The 18,298-nt window shown below is 35.3% G+C and overlaps 1 pseudogene; it reads left to right on the forward strand.

Moving 5' to 3' along the window:
- The first annotated feature begins 12,854 nt into the window (after window positions 1-12,854).
- On the forward strand, window positions 12,855-17,711 carry LOC150040504 (BRCA2 and CDKN1A-interacting protein pseudogene; annotated as a pseudogene).
- The last annotated feature ends 587 nt before the right edge of the window (window positions 17,712-18,298 follow it).

Raw genomic sequence — 18,298 nt, forward strand, 5'->3', positions numbered from 1 at the left:
ACAACGTTCTGAGGGAGAAGAGTTTGAGTGAAAAGTATGAATAATTGTACACTATATTTGTTTTATTTTACATGGAATTATGGAGTTTAATAGCTACATTTTGATTTATCAAGAGATTATGAACTGCATTTACACAATACCCACCTCTCAGCATGGACATCAGTGGCTTGCCCTCTGATGGTTAATTCCAATCAGATTACATTAGGCAAAGCTGCCAAGTTCACCAGTAAAAAGTAATGTATCTCCTGAATAAACGCTGCTTGAGGGATGATTTTCTGCCAATCATTATATTCTTCACAGAGTTTTAAATGAACCAAACCGACTCACAGAAAGTTGCACAGTCAGATTCATCAAGTTGATCTTTCCACATTTGTAACCTAGTCAAGTAATTCAGAACATTATTAGCTCAGTCAAGAATTACAGTTAGAAATAATGATCATTTCAAGTTAATATAGGAGAACTGAGCAGGTTGAGTTCACAAACAATTGTCCAAAGGAAACGTTTGTAGGCATTAGTAATAACTATATAATTAGAATGAGAAAAATGATACCTGAATTGAAACATGATGTGTTTGAAACAGCTTAGCAATAGACTTATTTTTGATATTTTTTGTAAATGCTATATAGGGGCTTGACATGAGGAAATATGCTTTTTCTACTATGTAAGTGTCCTACTTACTCAAGAAGCTGAGATTTGAGGATCATGATTCAAAGCCAGCCTAGTCCGGTAAGTACATGATACTCATATCCAATTTACCGCCAAAACAGCTGGGAATAGAGATGTGACTCAAGTGGTAAAACCTGAGCTTTGAGCAAAATAGTTCAGGAACAGTGCTCAGGTCCTACGTTCATGTCCAAGTACTGGCACACACACTCAAAAGAATTCACCCATTCTAATGAAATATTATCTCATTATGGTTTGATTTACATTTACCTAATGACTAATAATGTTGAGAACTTTCATGTACTTACTGGATTTTCTGGAATTTCAATTTGTTTACTATTCTTTTGTTACTTATGATTTTATTATTATATCTAACAATCCATTCTCTAACTCATGTTCATATTGATGCAAGTACCAATTAGTTTCATTACTGTAACTTTGTCATAAATTTCTATTGGTAGGGATTTTTTTGTGTGTGTTTTTCTCTTAGGAAGATTTCACTACGTTCCTCTTTTCAATGTTACATTTTCTTAGTCATTGTTTTTTTTTTTGAAGTTTCCTTGAAAGTTTCTCTTTGAAATTTGCATTACTTAAAATTACATTGTTCCAAATTGCCTTAATTTTTTCTATTTTCTTTTTATTATTTACTTCAAATTAGACTATTAGTTTCAGATAACAAACTTCTGGACATTTGAGTTCTCTGAAACTTGTTAAGATCTGTTCATGACCCAGCATATGGTCTATTTTAATATTTCATGGGCTCTTTTGAAACGTGAATTTTATTATTTGAGGAAGAAATTATCCCATACATGTGAGCAAGAATTTTTGATAGGTAATTTTCTATGTATTAGTTTCATTGGTTGCTGTGAATGTCTCCAACTCTATTTGTGCATTTTACTATTTCTCCTTTTAACTCTGTTTTACTTCATATATTTTGAGGACTTGTTTGGCACTGCACTTAGTATTATAATACATTTCGAGGGAATAATTTATTTATAAATATGTCTTTTGGCTATGCTACTGAGCTACATCCTCATGCTCCTTTTTTATTATTGTAGAATGTTCCTCATTTCCCCTAGTAATTATCTAACAAAGTTTACTGTGAAACTTACATAGTCATTATTCTCCTCTTCCAGTCCATCTCCCTCCCTTCCTCTTCCTATTCCTTCCCCTTTTTTCCTTCTATTCTTCCCTGTTTCCCTTCTTCTTCTCTTCTCTTACTAGAAATTGAAATCAGGCCTCATCTGCTAGGCAAGTACTCTACCACAGAGCCACGATTCTAGTTGTGTTTTCCATTTTGTATGACTGATATTTATATGATAGTCTTTTAATCCATTTTATTTACTAAATCTCTTTCAAAGTTATTTACCACTTAAACAGTGGTAAATAACAACAGTATAGAGTTTGTAGCATAGAGAAAAGAATAAGACAATAGTAGTTCAATGATCTGGAGAGAAGAAATGAATATATACTAAAGTTATTTTTAAGTATTAAAGTACATTAATTATACAATTTATTAATAAATTGTGTTGTTCTGTTTTTAACTTGCATGTATTGGATTCTGGTCATATCCACCTTCCCAATTATATTTATACCTCAGGGTATTTAGTTTGGCTTGGTGATTGTTCTATAGGTTCTCGAAAAAATGGTGTATATTTTACTACTTTGGTTCTTCGGACTTTCTTTTCTCAGTAGTACCTCTACTACTTTCAGGTCACTTTTTTCTCCACATTCCAAATCTGAAGAAAATACTGACTACTTCTCTGTGTCTGGCCTAATTCTTCTAAAATTATGATCTCTCATTTCTCATTTTTCAAGTAAATGATAGTTTATTCTTTATTGAATAATACTTTTTGTATCTTTAAATCAACTTATGTTGTTGTATTTTTAACTTTCCAGCTTTCCTATAAAACATATTGTTGGATCATATAGTGTGTGTGTTTCTTCCTCTTCCTCCTCCTCCTCCCCCTCCCCCTCCCCTTCCTCTACCCCCTCTTCCTCCATCTGCTGCTGCTGCTTTCCTGCCTGGGCTGGCTTTGCAGCCCAACTTTCATCTGTTGTCATTTCCTGTCTACTTAGAGACCTTTCCCAGATGTTCTTAGGGGCATATTTGATAGCAACAAATTCTCTTACTTTTTCTTCATCTGAGGAATTGTAACTTTTCTCTACATTACTTAACAATGCTTTCTGGAGACAGAATTAGAGATGAACAGTTATTGGGGGTTTTTGTCCTTTCTAGGGCTTGAACTCTGGGCCTGGGAATTGTCCCTGAGCTCTTCAGCTCAAGGCTAGCGCTTTAACACTTGAGCCAGAGTGTCACGTCCGGTTTTCTGATGGTTAATTCCAGATAAGAGTCTTGCAGTCTTATGTGCCCGGGCTGGCTTTCAACTGTGTTCTTCAAATCTCAACCTCCTGAGCAACTAAGATTACAGGCATGAGACATTGGCACCTGGCAGTGATACTTGAAAACACCAGCAAAAAGCTTTCTGGAGCTCATGGTTTTAGGTGTGAAATACACTAATTCACAGTAGCCTTCTCCTATAACTATTATGTTGTTTCTGTCTAGCTACTTACATTTTTTTCCTTTTTGTTTAACTTTTAGAAGTTTAACTTTGTTATGACAGCATGAACTTTAGACTTATTGCATAAGAAATTCATTGGAAATTTCAGTATACTTGAAAAGTTTTCAGTCATTATTTCTTCATATTTATCTTCCTCCTTTATTTTCTATACTCTACAATGATAAAAATATTAGAACTTTGCTGTTATACCAACCTCCTAGATATTTTGTTCCTTTTCTATTGTTTCTTTTTTCACTTTGTAGCTTTGCTAAATCCTAGACTGAGTAAATACTAATAATTTATCCCTAAATTCAACAATTCTATCTCTTGTAAACTCAAATGTACTGTCAAACCCACCCATTGAGTTTTTTAAATTTTGGCTATTTCAGTTCTATGATTTTAATTTGCTTCCTTTTTATAACTTCTATTTTTATGACTGTTGCGTTAGAAATCTTGTCGGATAATGCCAAGATCTGATTCATCTTGGTGTTATCAGATGACTGTCTTTTTTTTTCTCATTCATGCTGTGATTTTTCTGGCTTTAGTATGACAAATGATTTCCCATTATATTGTAGACATTGTAGATGTTATGAGATTCTGGAGCCTATTTAATCACCTCTTTTAAGCTAGAAACCACCTGTGCAACTTTAGCCTGAGGACAATTTCTATATATGTTCCAATTTCCATTGCACAGCTTCAATGCCATCATGGCACAAGCAATTGACAATGCTTCCTTGTCCAAATCTCTATAGGGTGGAAGTTCAACACCCACCTCACAGACACTGTTGACACTATTTCAGTGAAAGTGGAGCACTGACTCACTCGCCTTATTGTCTGTGAATGGATTCCCATGTCTGTGAATGGATTCCCATTCACAAACAGCTTTCCATTAAAGACTGATGATAGCTATTAAAAATAAAAGACCAACCCACACCATTCTATTGCTGCAGGATGGTGGTCAAACCTCACTCCCTACCAGACTTCACAAACAGCAGAGAAGCAGAGGGGAGGAAGAAGAGTGATAGATAGCTCTACCACCTCATTCAGACCTGCTAACAGGATGTCAATAAAATAAAGTGCATATTAGTTCAAACTTGCACTGCCTTGTTCAAGCTCATTGATCTTGGATACAGAAGTGGATTATTTCAACCAATAGTTCCTCAAACCACTGGCATTGTCTTGATTCAGAGAATAAAAATACTGGAAACTTCCAGACATGAGATTGAAGGTTAAGTCCCTGTTCAGGTTTGCTAAATGCTGTCTTGGTGGGGAAATTGGGGTAGCTCCTATTTATTGTATATGGGAAGGGGAGAAGATTAAATTTCAACATCATTCTCACAAAAAATTGGAAGCATCATGTAAGTCACAGAAACAGTATTATTATTGAAATCATTGGCTTTGGGTCTAAGACATCAGCAGGAATATTATTATGGAGACAGACCTTAAACCATGCTGTTCACCTGATGTTTCTTTTACATCAATAGAATACATGGTAATACTTGAATATTTGAAGGGATTGCTACAAGTTGCTTTTCTCACATTTGTCCTTGGTGATGGCTATTGGAAATATCTACCATGAATCCCTGTGAAACTGAAGTTGGCACCAGTATTATTTTTGTTTCCATACTTCTATATCAATTTTCATCCCAAGCTAGTTGCAAAAGAAGCAGTTTCTCACATCTGAATTTGTGGATCTTGTGATGGGGTATACCTAAGTGATAGTAGAACATTTGATTAGCATGAACAATTTGCTGGCTTCCATCATCAATACTGCAACAATTTTGAGATTGGAATTTTCTCTCTACTTCATAAATTTAGGTATTATAACATAGGCCACCATTTAAGAAAATTAACTTTTGTGACTTTTCTGTGTTTGTGTGTGTGTGTGTGTGTGTGTGTGTGTGTGTGTGTGTATTTGGCATTTCTAAAATTTGTAATGCATTTCTACAGTCTTCAGGTAAATGAGGCTCAACCTAATTCCTTACTCATTAATAAAGCTTATGGTATCAGTAGAAGAAAAATATATAAATGAGGTCAAAGTAGAATGTTTAATCTCATCAGAGTAAACTCTACTCTTCATTATCTTCCTATTCTTTATCCAAAATCTGAACCAGTCTTCCATTTAGGTCTAGGGAAAATTTATTATTTCCCAAGATCTATTTCTGGGCCTATGACCTAGGTTAAGAAGAGGATGAAGGGAGCAGAAACTACAAGATGTCATTGTTTTAGCATTAGTTTCTGGCTTAGAAACATTTTACCAATGTAATTTATTAACAGCCTAAATAAGTTTTAGTAAATACTGAGGCCAAACTTTTTTATTGTGATTAATAGAAGGGTTACATTATATTTACCAGATAGAAGGTGCATAACTTCACAAAAATTGATACCCTTTCTCATGAGATGGTCCCCATTTCCCTCCCACCCTCCCCCCATTTATCTTGATTCCCCCCTTCCCTATCCAATTTCAAATAACCAATTAAGCATATATAAAATATATCAGATAACAAGGTGAAAAATTATCATAATATGACATAACCAAGGGATGGCAAAAGAGATGAGAGATAACATAGTACCTTAAGGACAACAGTCACTCATTATATGTCTTTTGTTTTCTTCTCCTAGAAGTCCTTATATTGAGTGTCATACTATTTGGCCTATTGTCTCTAGATTTTGTTCTATTGTAAATCTCTACTAGGAGAGCCCAAGGTTTCTACTGATTATGACAAATGAGGGAGACTATTGGGCCTATGTTCCTTTGAGTCTGGCTTACTTCACTTAATATGATTTTTTCTAAGTCTTTCCATTTCCTTACAAATGGGGCAATGTCACTCTTTCTGACAGCAGCATAGAATTCCATTGTGTACAAAGACCACTCATCAACTGAGGGACATCTGGGTTGGTTCTATATCTTTGCTATGGTAAATAGTGCTTCAATGAACATCATTGTGCTAGTGGATTTAGTATGCCCTTGTTTCTAGGCCAAACGATGTGAAATCAAAGCAAGAAATAATTTTATTCACTCTAATAATTGTACAAATAAAAAGAGTAAGCAACAACATGCAGTTTGTGGCAGAAGACTTTATGGAAATGGTGCTTCTAAAAGAAGACCTCTGACTCATTAAAATCATTCCAGGCACATAGAACAAGATGAGAAGGAAAGACAAAACTACTCAGGAATGACATTAAGAAAAGAAATATGTTTAGTCATAGCAAAAGGAAGGAGGGTAGGAGCAGCAGCTCAGAGGAAGCAATAGAGATGGGAGGAAGGGATTAAAGGGCTGGAAGATGAGGGCAGGTCTAGATTTGTTTGAAAGGCAATGAGAAGGGGTTAAGTGATTTATTAAAGGTCCCCTACTGAGTCACTGGCAGTGCCCCTTCCATCCCTCCTATTTTGGGTTTCTCTTTAGTTCCTTGTCTCTACACCGAAATAGACATTCTATGTGATTTTTCTCTCATTGCAAATCTTTTATACTTTAACTCAGAAAGCCGTGTTTAGAGGGCTGTGTAGGTGGTTGTTTTTAATGTTGAATTTTTCCTCCTTCTTTGGGAAAACTGCTGGTATAGAAAGCTTCCTTGACTCAGTATTGAGACAAATAAAAGACAAATGTGCTATTCTACTGAGACTGTTGAAATGAAAGTTTTCTTTGAAGTAAGGTACTAGAATACATATGAGAGAATACTGTTCTTGTCATAAAAACTGGCAGCTGAGCATTCTTTGCCCTGTCAGAGAGAATGACAACCTAACAGGGCCAAAGTCAGCTGTGGGAATAGCTTTTATTTCCCTTTAATCACTAACTCAACCTATGACCAGAAAGGACAAATGTTAGAAATATAGAGTGCATTCGAACTCTGGTTTATATATGGTCAATAATCACAAGATAATACAAATAAATTTCAAGAATTCAAGTTGTTGTTATCTGTTAACTAGAATATTAAAAGTATCAGTATCTATTCCTAAGTGTTTGTAAACAAGCTGTGGATTTCATCCTGTAATGATGATGCAACATTATTTGAACCAATAGAAATCCTCCTGTCTTTAGAATACTTCTTAAACACATCTATCTGGACTCTGATGTTTGAAACAGTTACTTCGAGAAATGTGTTTTAATCAAAGCTACATAATACAAAACCCTAAAAAAATGACAAATATATTCTTTGATGTTTTTGTCTGTACAATTAATATTGCTTTAATTTCATACTTATCTTCAAGGTTTGACACCGTTGGCATTTTTAAAAATGAGAACCAAGATGGGTGGGGGGTGTGGGGGGGGAGGGAAATGGGTACCAAGACATGTGAAAGGGTATCAATGTACGTGAATTAATGCACCTTCTATCTGGCAAATATCATGTAACCCTTTTACTAATTACAATAAAAAATGCAAAAAAAATAAAAAAAGCCTGTTAAATGCTCAAATCTGAGGATCTTTTGGAGATTAAACTTACCCATTTTTGTGGTTCAAAAAAAAAATGAGAATCAGCCCAATGTATCATGTCCAGAAAAAAATGATAAATGTGAAATAAGAAGAAATCTGAACATATATCATCTTAAATATTCTTACACTTTCATTCTTCTTGGTAGTTAAAAATAAATTAAAGGGAAAAAGTACCTACTCATGAAAGAACAGCACAGGAAGAATTTCAATACCAAACTTTAGACTATTACACAGCTATTGTGACTAAAACAGCTTGGTACTGGCACAAGAACAGGCCTGAAGACCAATGGAATAGAACTGAGGACCCAGATATTAAACAACAGACCTACAGCCACCTAATCTTTGATAAGAGAACAAAAAAACACAATGGAAAAAAGATAGCTTCTTCAACAAGTGGTGCTGGCAGAACTGGTTAAGCACCTGCAGAAAACTAAAGTTGATCCTTCTTTGTCACCCTACACCAGGATTAACTCCAAATGGATCAAAGACCTCGAGGAAAAAGCAAATACACTGAAAACTTTACAAGAAGGAATAGGAGGTACAATTGGTCTCCTTGGCACAGGTGGAAACTTTCTTAATAAGGCCCAAGAAACACAACAAATCAGAGAAAGTCTGGATAAGTGGGACTGCATTAAAATGCAGAACCTCTGTATGGCAAAGGATATAGCTGGCAAATTAACTAGAAAGCCTACAGAGTGGGAGAAGGTCTTCACTAACCATAGAACAGAAAATGGCCTCATATCAAAAATATATCAACAACTCAAAAAAATTGAATCACTCCAAAACTAATCTCCAAAAAAACAACCATCCCATTAAAAGATGGGACAAAGACATATAGAGAGTCTTCCCTGAAGAAGAAATAAAAATGGCCTATAGACACATGAAGAAATGCTCGGCATCTCTTGCCATAAAAAATGCAAATCAAAACAACTCTAAGATTCCACCTCACTCCAGTTAGAATGGCCAGGATCAAGAAATTGAATAACAACAGATACTGGCAGGGATATGGCCAGGAGGGATCACTACTACACTGTTGGTGGGAGTGCAAATTCATTCAACCACTATGGAAAGCATTGTAGAGGTTTCTCAAAAGACTAAACATAGAGCTCCCCTATGACCCAGCAATTCCACTACTCGGCATTTACCCAATCCTCCAGAAACAAGGGCATACTAACGCCACTAGCACAGCGATGTTCATTGCAGCACTATTTACATTAGCAAAGATATGGAACCAACCCGGATGCCCCTCACTCCCTCAGTTGATGAGTGGATCAACAAGATGTGATATTTATACACAGGGGAATTCTATGCTGCTGTCAGAAAGAATGACATTGCCCCATTTGTTAGGAAGTGGATAGACTTAGAAAAATCATATTAAGTGAAGTAAGCCAGACTCAAAGGAACATAGGCTCAATGGTTTCCTCATTTGTCATAATCAGTAGAAACCTTGGGCTCTCCTAGCAGATATTTACAATAGAACAAAATCTAGAGACATTAGGCCAAATAGTATGACACTAAATGTAAGGAACTCCAGGATAGGGAAACAAAAGCCATATAATGAGTGATTGTTGTCCTTAATGTAGTATGTTATCTCTCAATTCTTTTGCTGTCCCTTGTTTATCTCATATTTTTACAATATCTCATTTTGTTATCTGATATATTAGATATATTTGTATTTGGTTATTTGAAATTGGATAGGGAAGGGGGGAAAACAAGATGAGGGATGGGGGTGGGGGGAAGGAAATGGGGACCAAGACATGAGAATGGGTATCAAAGTTTGTGAAGTAATACACCTTCTATCTGGTGAATATAATGTAACCTTCTTATAATTACAATAAAATATATGAAAAAATACCTGCTCATAGCTTATTAGAAGAAAGCTCATTGACAAAATTTAAATACAGTATAGAGAAGCATTCAGGCAACTGATTTCCAAGCCAACTCAAAGCTTTTGTCCTTCACAGTAGAGATGCTCAGTGGAGATGTTAGAGAAGAGGAAATTATACAAACACTGCTTCTGGTAGCTTTGTCTCCACAAAAAGGTAGAGATAAAGGACATGTTTAACAAGTAGACTCTGAGTGAAGCACTCAATAAAGTCACCCTGTGTTAGTGAATCCGACTCAATCTGCATCGTAGATGTGAAATATATCCATCTTGAATCACTAATGGGTATATAGCCTTTCCTTTAAAACTGTTTACCTTTCAGAGCTTATAGTCACACGACCCCTAATAGCATGGCCACAGTTTTCTCCCTGCTCTTTATTGACAAAATGTCAGGAAGTCTTTTAGTTGAACTTTATTACCACTTTTTAAGTGAAAGATTCAAAACAATTATTCCATATTGTTGCTATTGGTGGATCATGCACTACATTCCAAACATGCAGACATTTCAGGGATTAATCATGCCTAAACATTTTCATTGTACTCTGATTCCAGCATTAATTTATAGCATATATAGAGTAGATCATTATGTTCATATTCTGTATCTAGAATATGCGTGTCCAAAATTCTATAGTAATCACAAAATGTGGTGGCTAAGGAAAACCTACACTATTTTGAATATTTTACAATAATTTTGAAAGGTGGGGAACATTACCATATCCGAAGGGAAGACTAGACATTTGATTTGATTTGCATGATCAGTACAAAATAAAGAATTACACATTATTAAGAATTAGACAAATTATTAAGAATCTGTCAATGGTATGTGGAAGGGTATCAATGTATGTGAATTAATGCACCTTCTATCTGGCAAATATCATGTAACACTTTTATTAACTAAAATAAAAAAATATATATAAAAAAAGAATCTGTCAATGGTGATGGTAACACATTAGGCAAGTGTGAATGTTCTTAAGTACAGAACCCTATACAATTGTGCCGGATAAACACCTATGGCACACATTCCAGCTAAAGTATCACTCTTGGTAGGAGAAAATTGAAATGAAATTCCAAAAGCTTGCAATCTTGGACTTGATCTTTTTCATATCTCAAAATGTATATATTAATAAAGTTAGCCATAAAGAAGTAATGTACATTTTTCTTTCAAGACATTATTTAGTGTGCTGTCAATGCTTAGTTTGCTGTCACTTTACGTAACATACATATTGTGCAAAAGAGCAGGCTAAAGTACAGGCTGTTCCTAGTCTTGACTTCTCTAGGCTTTTCTTTTCTGTTGATTTCTTTGGCAGGCTGATTCCTATGGACTGTCATTGGCCCTCTGCAAGCTATCTACTCATTGACAGGAGTTTAAAAGTTGAAAGGACACTTTAGACATGTCTTCCCTATTCTGTTGAATGCATTGCTGATCTGTCAGCTGTAGCAGCAGCAGCAGCCCTCTCTGCAGACAGCCGCTTCTGTTTAGTGGTCTCCCCTCTGACTTTTGAGGAAGCCTAAGAATGGAAACTTCTTCTCACTGCTGCTACTTTTTCAATGCCTCAATATCTCCTTTACATTTTGGTTCTCCCAAATTTGCTCATTCCAAAATACAACATCTCTCCATTAATGTATTTTATTCAAATCTTTGGAGTAAAATATGTTTCTTTTTTTCATTGTATTTTTTATTATCGAGGTAATGTATGGGGGGGGGGGAATACAGTTGCATTTGCCAGATAATAGGTGCATAACTTCTCAGACATTGATATCCCTTCTTATGTTTTTTTTACCCATTTCCCTCCCCCCAAACCATCCCAATAATTTTGTTAAAATATGTTTCTTATGGAGTTTTTGACACACCATATATATATATATATATGATTAAATTTACTATTCCATTTAAAGCAGTTTATTCCATTCTTCCCTTTTGCAAGTACTGCTAGAAATTCCAGTGTAGTATGTAAAACCACCCTGAACACTTTGGTCCATATTGCTTTTACTGTTTTTTAGAGAAAGCATATGAAGCTGTCATCATGAGGGAATCAGTAGTCTAAAAAAATACTACAAAATATCTGCTCTGAAAATACTTTACTGGATATATCTTGATACTTCAGTGATGTCTGCCTGTATTATTTCGATTTGTTTTGTAAATTTTTAACTTGTCTCTAATATAAGATTCTTATGTCTGAAAAGAGAAGCTGTTTCATGTAACCATGTGGCAAGAATAGTATTTCTTCAACCGAGAGTAGACAATCCCTAATCCCTTGTTTAAAAATGTAATTTTTTTAAGATTTAAAGTATGTCTGAATATACTATGGATAAGGAAATAAAAATAATTCTATGGAAAAATATAAAAAACAAGTTGTCTGATAATTCACAAGAACTACAAATTGTCTAGATAGAAATGTTTAACTTTTTTATTTTCAGAATGAACATCAGAGTAAGTATTTTATAATAAGATGTCAAAACTGTAAACACTTTAAAGACAAACACTTTAGTAATAACCAGAATTAATGGAAATATAGGGAAATAATAAATTCAATAGAACCATAAATTGATGCTGATATTTTAGAGAACAATATATAACTTTTACAACGATACATTCACCTTTATGCCTTTCTGGTTTATTATTATGGCTCTTCTTTCCTAAGCCATTGTACATACCAAAATGTCTGTTGTGATCAAGGAATATCATATTTATTGATATTGATGAATGTAAGAGGGATAAAGACAAACAATAGGTTTATTCAAATAATGCAGCTACCTTAAATCAAAATCAGCTAGGAGACTTTCTAAAACAGTTAATGTAATATTGGACCTCAAATTTGCTTTGAGAATAAGTATTCATTTCTTACATGGTAAGACTGAATTAATTCCATAGCTCATTATTGTCACTGTGGTCTTAGACACCATTCTTCCAAGATACCATTTGTCAATATGCCTTGTAAATTGCACAATGGTTATGGAAACTCTGAAGTTCCTATTCTTACAAGTCAGCATTCCAAAGCAGAATTGTTCTTCAAGTGTCTTTCTTATTATGTGAGGACTATTTTTGGCCTAAGACACTATAGCCTTTTCCTATACCTCATATGAAGCTAGGAAACAGAATCAGAATCCTTTGAGCATTTATTGTGGAGAAGCGGTAAAACTGGCCTTATAAAGTATCCAGGCACAGGCAGCTGGTGTTTATTAATCCTAGCTACTTAGGAGACTGAAAAAGGGAAAGACTGTGGTTTAAAGCCAGCCAAAGCAGCAAAGTTAGTAAGAATCCCTATTTGACCTATGACTGTGCACAGTGGTGCATACCAGTCATCCTAAAGTATGGCTGGGGAGGAGGTGGGGGACAAGGAAGAGGCTGGAAATACATCCATGTCAGGTTAGCCCTGGCAGAAAAGTACTTAAAGACTGTCTCCACCTAAGAGAAGTTGGAGTGAATGGTCTATGTGTGTGATTGCAACAATGATTAGAAAGCCTAAAAAATAATGATTCACAGTTCAAGCACACTCACTGGAAACGTGGGACCCTGTCTAAAAATAACCAATGGGAAATATGGGTGGTGGTGTGGCTCAGGGAATAATAGCTCCAGCCTTATGAGAAGGAGACCTTGAGTTCAAATCCCCAGTAGTGGCAATGGCAGGGTGAGGGGGGGAACTATCAGAAAAAGAAAGGAAAATGAAGGTCATTGTTGGAAGCCAATAATGCCTGGCACTATACTGAGATGAGAAAGTTAATAGAAAGATTAAATATATTCTAGTCAAAAGGTGATTGTAAATCAATATCTCAGAGGATAGTGTCTGGAATTCTATCTATAGTAAAGGCACTGAGGAAGGGACAGCTCATCTTTTAAAATAAATAAGAAAGAAACAATAGGATTTGTCAAGTTAGGAAATAGAAGATTTTTTCCCATGATATGACCATATAGGAAAACAGAATAAGAACATTAATTCTCTCTTGATGAAGCATTATGGATCAATGATTTGAATGCAGCTCCAATAAAAAGCTGTATTCTTAATAAACTTTCTTAAAATGTAGTCCCTCTGAGTATGTCTCGGTCTACCTTGATGGCAATTCCCAGGCCTCTGTCCACTTCTAAATAAAGCACCCCTGTAAGACAGATTTCCTCAACACCTAAGTTACAATGTTGGAAATTTTTATGACCCAAAAATATACCTTGGACAATAAAAATACCATTTTTTTCTGGAAAACCAACTTTTCTTCTGGTACATGTATGAGATGAAATAATTTAGGTAAAGTCCTCTAAAATTTCCATTAAAATTTTGTTCTATATGCCACCAATGTGGCATCTGATGTACCTCTCCTTTCATTTTGTGTGAGTAAATATTTGAAAATTTTAAATAAATTTATGAATATAGCAATTGTGATAAAATCTGCAAATAGATTATAGTATAATAAAATAGTTTTATATTTCTAATTGTGATAATATATGCTTAAAGTCCCATTCTAGAAGTATATTGAATGAAATAAACATTTTATTTTTATATAGACGTGCTGAATCATAAAGATCCTTGGCATAAAAATTATTTGGTGTATTGAGAATGTAACTCAGTTTAGCATGTGCATTCCCTGGATTTTATTTCCAACACTAATAATAATCATAATAGTAGTAGTAGTAATAATAATAATTTCAAATAATAACCTAGTGTTTCACATTTTCTATAACTACAATTGTAATGATATCATAATTACTGGCTAATATATGTATTACCTATACGATTCCTTCAAAGTGGGCATTGATCACGTTGATGATCTTCTTAAGACAAAAATGATAAAAGTAGAGGATTAACATGAACTAAGAGTGTTGCTTAAATTACAGATGCACAATGGAGGAAAAGGTGTCCAAAGGCCCATTTATTCTAGAGTTTAGGATAATGGGTCTTTTTCAGAGAGGATTTGAGGAATTAAACACAGTAATGTGGGAGTAAACTTCTTAGTTAATTTGTAGCCTGAATAATTGTTTCATGGTATTATGAGTTCAATGCTTCAATGAATAGGAATACAGCCAATGCTTTTCAGAAACTATTTGCTTACAACCTTCAAAAATTCTATTGTAGAAAGGTCCTTGCGAACTAGTGAACAGGACAAAATTTTTGACATTCATAAATTAGAAAGATGGTCAGTGTAAATTGACCACATAAATACTCATCCTTTTAGAGGCCCTTAAAGCCACATTTCTGTTGAAAAATTTATAAAATTATTCCTGATTTTTTCCCAAAGATCTTACTTAACATTATATTTCATTGTTATTATTATTATTTGTCTGTCATGGGACTTGAACTCTGGGCCTGGGCGTTGTCCCTGAGCTCTTCAACTCAAGGTTAGCACTCTACCACTTGAGCCACAGCGCCACATTCTATATTATTATTTTAAGTAGTTGTAAAAGAATTTCCATTCAACAAAGCAGTTTATGAATAAAGTTTACAATAAATCTTGATCAATATCACCCCTTTCATCATTCTCTCCTATCCCCCCAATGATAACACTTCCCTCCGTTTTCTTAATTTTATAGAATATGTATTGAATTTTAATTTTTTTTGTATTTTTTGTGGGTCATAGGGCTTGAACTCAGCCTGGACGCTATCCCTGAGCTCTTCAGGTCAAGGCTTCTGCCCTAACCTTGAACCAAGCCCTACTTCCCATTTTCTAGTGGTTAATTGGAGATAAGAGCCTCAGGTCCTTTTGTGCCCAGGCTGGGTTTGAACCTTGGTCCTCAGACCTCAGCCTCCCGAGTAAATAGGATTACAGGCACCAGCCCCACATCGATATGCATTGAATTTTATGACTGTATTCTCTCCCTTTTTTTCTCATCCTTCATGTAGCCCACCCGACTTTGTTTTATAACAAATGGATCATTAAAAATAATAAAGAATTTTATTTATTTCTAAACTTATCTTTAGTGATGGTAAAGGGGGGTTCAATTTACCATGTCAACATCTGATTTACAATGCATCTTTTTTAATTGTTTAGATAATGTATAAAGGGGTTACAGTTACCTTTGCTAGGTAGTGGGTACATTACTTCTCACACATTGGTAATCCTTCTCATGTTTTATCCCCATTTCCCTCCTCCTATCCCTTCCTAATCAGGTTTGTTTCCCCCTGTCCCTTCCTAATTTCAAATAAACAAATATATATATATATATATATATACACAATATACCAGGTAACGAAGTCAGATACAACAACAACATGAGATTAACTTGAATGTGAGCTAGCATTTCTAAGGAACTGCACCCTTTGAATTCTCACCTGAATCAAGTATAATTTGGTTAATAGACTTATGTACAGTAAGATACTACCTCAAAGTGATTATTTATATATGCCTAAATTAATTCCAGGTTCCACATATGAGAGAAAAGATGCACTTTGTCTCTCCGGGCCTCACTTACTTCACGTGACATGCTTCCCCCCCCCCTGTTTTTCCTTTTCATTGCAAATTATGTAATATCATTCTTATTAATGAGTGGTTAAAATTCCATTTTTGTGTGTGTATGTATCACATTTGCTTGATCCATTCATCCACTGAAGGGGATCTGGGCAGATGGTGCAATGAGCATCGTTATTTGGGTGATAAGATTTAATTCATAACTATATACTTGGTATAATATCTATTCTGCCTTAAATAATTTCCCTCTATTAATGAGAATGTTTTATAGACATCTCAACCTATTATCTCTCCTATTAGGTTTTCTGAGGATAAGTAAACAAAGAAATGTCTCAGCTGTTTTCACTCACTATAATCTCATCTTTCAACAAATTATCTTTCTTAGGTTTGTAGGACTTTAAATTATTGAGAATCGTTAGCTTCCTGGTTATAACATATCTGGAAAAACAATTATAAAATCATATACTTAGAGCGGTGGGGAGTGCGGTTTCGCGGCCGCCAGGAGGCCAGATCCAGCATGTCGAGGAAGAAGAAGAAAGAAGAAAGAAGAAGAAAGAAGAAAGAAGAAAGAAGAAAGAAGAAAGAAGAAGAAGAAGAAGAAGAAGAAGAAGAAGAAGAAGAAGAAGAAGAGGAAGAGGAAGAGGAAGAGGAAGAGGAAGAGGAAGAGGAAGAGGAAGAGGAAGAGGAAGAGAAAGAAGAAGAAGAAGAGGAAGAAGAAGAAATCGAGGATGAGGATGAAGAGGAGGAAGACAGTGGAGAAGAGGAGGAGGATGAGATGGTGGGCGAGGTAGTGAATATTGACTTTGAAGCTTACTCCATCTCAGACAGCGATCATGATGGAATTAAAAAATTACTACAGCAGCTTTTCCTAAAGGCTCCTGTGAACACTGCAGAACTAACAGACCTCTTGATTCAACAGAACCATATTGGGAGTATGATTAAGCAAATAAATGTTTCAGAAGACAGTGATGATGATCTAGATGAAGATGAGATTTTTGGCTTCATAAGCCTTTTCAATTTAACTGAAAGGAAGGGTACCCAGTGTGCAGAACAAATTAAAGAATAGGTTCTCAGCTCTTGTGAGAAGAACTGTGGCAAGAATGTGGTTGAAGAGCTGGAGAAGCTTTTAAATGACACCACAAAGCCAGTGGGCCTTCTCCTAAGTGAGAGATTCATTAATGTCCCTCCTCAGATTGCTCTGCCCATGCACCAGCAGCAGCTGCAGAAAGAACTAGCAGAGGCACACAAAACTAACAAAGCCTTGTAGGAAGTGCTTCTTCTACCTGCTGATCAGCAAGACATTTATGGAAACAGGAAGATCCAGTTCCAAGAAGGGAAGCAGCCAAAAGAAGGATGTCTTAATGTTCTCAAATGCAGAGGAAGAATTCTTCTATGAGAAGGCACTCATCAAGTTCAGCTACTCAGTGCAGGAGGACAGCGACACTTGTTTGGGCGGGAGATGGTCCTTTGATGACGTGCCGATGAAGCCCCTGCGAACCATGATGCTGATTCCCAGAGACAGGATGAGGGGCATCATGGCAGCGCTGGAGGAACACCTGTCTCTCTAGTCCACTTCCCATGGACAGTGATGGGCTTGTTTTGTAAAATGAGAAAACTGGGATTTACTGAAAAACTCATTGCTTTATTCAGATTAAGGTCCTCTACAAAAAGTAGAGCTCTTTCTCATGTGTCCATGACTCGTTTACAAAATAAGTTTATTTCAATTTTGGTCAAATTATGAATGGCTGATTAAAAACTTCCAATATGAAGAACGCACAGCACATAAAGAACGCAAAAAAACTCCTATTTTTTATTTTAAAAAATCATATACTTAATGTTTTTCAGTGTTTCCAAATATTTTTCAATGTTTCCAACTGTGGCAATATAATTCCATGGAATTTTCCTTCGAGTCTTAATTTCTTAAAGTACCATTTATGGGGTGAATAATTGCAAGATAATTTCTATCTGGAGATAATTTGAAGTTGATTGTCAAACTGGCTGGAATTTTTCATGTGATTACAAGAACATAGATAAATTTATGAATTTGTTAGTCTGTACAAAAAACAGAAAAAATGGATACCATCTCAGAGGTTGATCTGAAGGATGATAATTTAGAATTCAAAGGAAATCCAGAATGTAAACGCTTCCAGCAGCTCTACAACAGGTCTTCAATTTGCTATCAGGGTGATCTAACTGCTCATACTAATTTTTTTTTGTTTTCTGCACTCATAATAGCCCTCCTTAGTTCTTTTTTTGATATCAGGACATCTTTTTGTCTCAGTGATTGTTATATTTTACCCCCATAGCTAAATCCCATGTCTGTCTTCATGTCACTCAAATTATGAGTGATGATTTGATATTTA

This window comes from Megascapheus bottae, chromosome X (genome assembly GCF_031878675.1).
Source record: "Megascapheus bottae isolate mThoBot1 chromosome X, mThoBot2.hap1, whole genome shotgun sequence".
Taxonomy (NCBI): domain Eukaryota; kingdom Metazoa; phylum Chordata; class Mammalia; order Rodentia; family Geomyidae; genus Megascapheus; species Megascapheus bottae.